At 33.6% G+C, this 4,717-nt stretch overlaps 1 long non-coding RNA gene across 3 annotated transcripts; it reads right to left on the bottom strand.

Annotated features, from left to right (window-relative positions):
• Positions 1-1,865: 1,865 nt before the first annotated feature.
• LOC120268358 lies at positions 1,866-4,709 on the bottom strand. Of its 3 annotated transcripts, XR_005538915.1 has the most exons (4): positions 4,162-4,709; positions 3,972-4,041; positions 3,807-3,872; positions 1,866-2,187 (listed from the first exon to the last, which is right to left on the bottom strand). It is a non-coding gene; the product is annotated as an uncharacterized LOC120268358 (long non-coding RNA). The 3 variants fall into 3 exon arrangements; XR_005538914.1 differs by having other exon boundaries at positions 3,972-4,709; XR_005538916.1 differs by having other exon boundaries at positions 1,866-2,175; positions 3,972-4,709.
• Positions 4,710-4,717: the final 8 nt, after the last annotated feature.

Here is a 4,717-nt window from a genome sequence, read left to right as displayed (position 1 = left end):
CAGGCATGGAAACAGAGGCCAAGGCAATGGATTGGGCACTTCAGCTGGTTGCTCAAGGAGGGGTCAAGATTGGTGGAATTTTTACAGATTGTGCTTAAGTTTTACATGCCATTGAAGATCAAGAGGGGCAGAGTAACTGGCGAATTTCAACTATTATCAACAACATTAAAAGATTGCTCAGTCAAGAGGAGGACATACAAGTGGAGTTGATCCCCATGGAATGGAACATTATCTCTGATAAAGCTGCTGCTGAAGGAAGGAATTCTCCACAATTGTCCCTTTTTCATTTGAGGGGAGAGAGGCCACAATGGTTGATGAACATCTGCACCATCTTTGGGCTTAGTTTTTAAGGTCTCGTGTGTTTGATCTTGTTGTTTTGGTTGTTGTTTGTTTTCTATTGAGTCTGTTAGAGTTTAGCTGCTGTGCAGCTCTGTTAAAAAAAAAAATATATATACAATCCTTTGTTACATGCCCTTTTATTTTTTTGCTCCTGCTGTTACTTATTCACTCCATGGATGAGTACAATCCTCTGTTGCTTATTCACTTTCTGGAATAAATTACTGCAATGTTGGATGATGGAATTGAGATTTAACCAGCTGTTCTTTAAAAGGACTCTCATCTGGCATGGTCTAACTTGCCTTAACATCATAATATGTATTTGTTCTCTTTCCAAGTGCTAATGCAAGGTGTGCATACTTGTTGGCTTGTTCCTTAGTTTGTGTTTTGTTTCGGTTTTGGTGATTCATTGTTTTTTGGGAAGCATTGTCATCACCATGTGCTATATGTTTAGACATTTTGTATCTTGTTTTATTATACTGATATGATAATGTTCAGTAAGCATTGTGATCATCTTGATTTTTATATTTAAAACATACGAAGGAACATTTCCTCCTTTCATTCTCAATATTTTCACTGCAAGATAATTCCTAGACATGTAAATTTCACCTTGGAACTGCAGAATGGGCTCTGGAGTAAGACAACAATGCACACATATATAGAACACCCATAAGAGTGCAAGGTCTTCTCAGATCGATACCACAATCTTCTAGACATCGGAATTAACAATTATCAAAAAGTTTTCAATCATAATGACAATGATAGTTAATTTATACAAAACTAATTTTTCTTCAAAATGTACAACACTATATTTCAAAATGCACAATTAAAACAAATGCATTCAATACATCTGTCCATAATAGCTCCTCATTTTCAATTCCATGCATGCACCCAAGCCTAATAAACAACCAACAGTGCATTTGATCAGACTAAATAAGTTCATAGGGTTTTCATATGCCTTTCAACACTACACCAAAAAAAGGTTTTAGAGGTGATTTTCAAGCCCTATAGAGGCGGTTTTAACCGCCTCTATAGCTATAGGGTTGGTTTTTTCACCCGCCTCTAAACCGCCTCGTATCAAGCCGGCTCTACATTTTAAAGCCGGTTTGTACAAACCGTTGGGGTAAGTTTTATCTACGAAAGCGGTTTTTCATAATAGCATAGAGGCGGTTATAACCGCCTCTATAGTTAATAATTTTTTATACTCTTCAATATAGTTTTTAGAGGCGGTTATAACCGCCTCTATAACCCTAAACTAATAATTTCTTATTACTCTTCAATATAGTTTTTAGAGGCGGTTATAACCGCCTCTATAGCTAATAATTTTTATCTCAAATCAATAGTTTTAGAGGTGGTTATAACCCCTTCTAATGCTATTATTTTTTTCTAACTATGTTCATACTTTTTAGAGGTGGTCTTAACCGCCTCTAAATTTGTTAATTAATTAGATTGAATTTTAATTTATTTTTCTTTTAATAATAAATAAATTTCTTTAACCTGCATATAAAAAACATGAATCTTTTAATACATTTCTAATTTTAATTTCATTGGTTTTTATTGACAATTAATGAGCTCAAGTGTATTAATCAAAATGTAAAATTTTTTACACTATTTATCTATTTTTATTACAAAATATTTTTTTAGTCAAAAAGACTGTCAAGAATTGGTGTATGAGCTGAGACTTCACTTGCACTACTGCATTGTAAGGGCTCAAGAGTCTCCACAACATCACTCATGAGGGGTCTCGCCTTTGGATTCTGTCTTAGACAGTAGTATGCGAAGCTGTAGGCTTTCTAGGCAGCTCTCGCGGAGTATTGGTAGTTAAGCCGGGTCGTTTACCTGCAACATTTTCTAAAGATTCAATAATTAGAATACTATCACTTGCAAAATTCTAAATTAAGAAATACACAAAATTGTACAACTTCTATTGGCTGGGAAATTTCTTCTTAAAATATATAATTAAAACATATCATTTTGCCCACAGACATAAGGACATATAATGTCTTCCTAAAATTCTAAGGTACTTAGCTTCCAAAGGACTAGACAATTACATGCTGATAAGTCTGAAGTCCCATTCCCTAGTTCAGAAGTTGAAGTAAATCCAACATTTTCAAATGGGAACAGTCTTGGATTTATAAAATAAATCTTTGGCCGGTAAGCACTGATTTTCTCAGCTTGGTTGGCTTTCATTTTAGTTACAAACTTTCAAATACAATAATACAGCATATTGGGAAAATGTTATGGGGACTTCTATTTCAGTACGAAGTAGCATATCTATTTATGAGCTAAATGCAAGCTAGAATTTCTTATAAATTAATCTTATTTATTGACTCTTTATGAACAATAAAGGGGTTGCATAATTTTCTTTGAATTAGAAAGATCTATGCCATTTGATTTTAGTACAAAAGATTCGATTATATCTGGTTGTGTTTTTTTCTAGCTATGGAAACCCACCATCTGTTCAAACTTACACAACTACTACTCATCGGTGCAGTCTATACTGCTAAAATACTGAATACTCTAGTAGAAGATATGGTATTTTAAAATCATTCTAGCATGATTTCTTAAATAATTTCTATTGCAATCTATCACACTCTGGTGCCCCTGCAAGTAGGCCATCTAGATTATAATTGCTTTTGAAGTTTCTCTTATATTGACTTGGTTATTATTGGGTTTATCAGTGGCCTCAAGTAGTTCTTGTTTAAATACTCTGTCACCTTCTTGATCCTTTTGATATGACCATTTTTACAGTTATCACCTTTCTGACTTGTTTACTTTTTAATTTTATTGACATACCATTTTTACAGTTATCACCATGTGATGTTGGATGGTATGGTGAATCAATGTCTTCAAATTATAGTGAAAGAACTTGCTTACTTTAAAAGTGTGATTAAATTTGTGAGTGTAGCGGAAATTATTAATTTAAGCTGCACTATTAAGACAAGTTATTAGTAAATAGCAAACTACTTTGGTTTCATTTATAAATGATGATCAGTTAAACTAAATTGTGATGCCACTTAATTGACCGGATCTTTGGTTTTATGTGGCCACTCCATTTAGTCTAACTTATCAAGTGCTACATCTCATGGTAAAATCACAGACAATCTGCATTCTAGTTTCATTGATAATATTCTTTGAAATGTATTTTTTGTACATGTTATACCTTCTGTTCATTTGTGATGCTACACTTAACGCAACCTAGTTCAGCTCATTCATTATATCTGTTTTCAGATTTTAGTTTGATTTTATATTTTTAAAGTCAATATTATGTTTCAAAGAAATTAAGTTGACTATATAGGGCTAAAACTGAAGGCATGTTTGTGCATTGTCATAGCATTAGTAATGTCATGGTGCGACCACAGACAAAGTAGGATGCACAATTACGGCAGATCCAAACAAACAAAAGTAATGATGTAAATATGTACATCTGACACACTTCCAATAAATAACATGGCATCATTAACACTTACAGTGAGTCTTCAATCACTAGGCAGTTTGATGGTTCAGTGTTAATCCTTTTAGCAGCTTCAGGAAATCTTTGAAAGGACAACAACAAAAAGGTTAGAACCATGAACTTAGAACCACAAATAGTACAAATGGCTGAAGACTAAAAACTCAATCTCTCTATATCTTACATATCAGGTGATTGCTTTCCATTTATAACGTCATCTCCACCAACAATGGCTAAAAAGGACTCTTTCCATCCTGCGACAAGACACAAAAAACCAATAAACTAGAAAGAGGCACTATAATTAGCAATTAGTCAGGTTACTGGATTTACATAGAGGATCAAAAACATTCTTCTTGTTTTAAGCGTGCAAATACCATGGTGGTCAGAAATTTTGCCTTCCATGTTCAATTTTGGTGGGTTTGAAGCCAAAGCCATTGGAACCCCATTACTACTCAAATGCTTTATCAACCGATTGGCACATGGAAAAGCTTTAAGGTTGTACCACCTGCAAATTAAATCATGCTAATGGGTCTAAAGTGTAAACATAACACAGTGAAAATGTAACCATAACAACACTAACACAACTAGTAATTTGATATTCTCATGGAAAAGAAATCATATTATGTAAGCCAAAGATTAATATATTCACATGATCAAAGGATGAGAACTTAGAAAGAGAGTTCTTATTGTCCTTTCCTCCATAGCAAGAGCTCAAAACTGAGAGAGAGGCTACAATTGTTTAGCAACTATTAAGGGTTGAAGAACCAATCAAAGAAAAAAGATTCATTCATAGGAGTAGTCAGGGATTAAAAACTCTTTAGATAAATGAAACATTAGAAATTTAATAGTGATACAAGCAAAATGGAGAGGCAAAATGACTATGTATTCCCATGTCTTGACTCCTGATGAAAGGGCAATAAAATCAAGTAA

This window comes from Dioscorea cayenensis, chromosome 9 (genome assembly GCF_009730915.1).
Source record: "Dioscorea cayenensis subsp. rotundata cultivar TDr96_F1 chromosome 9, TDr96_F1_v2_PseudoChromosome.rev07_lg8_w22 25.fasta, whole genome shotgun sequence".
Lineage (NCBI taxonomy): Eukaryota > Viridiplantae > Streptophyta > Magnoliopsida > Dioscoreales > Dioscoreaceae > Dioscorea > Dioscorea cayenensis.
Note: the sequence above shows the minus strand (reverse complement) of the source record. Positions and strands in the feature narration are given on the sequence as shown.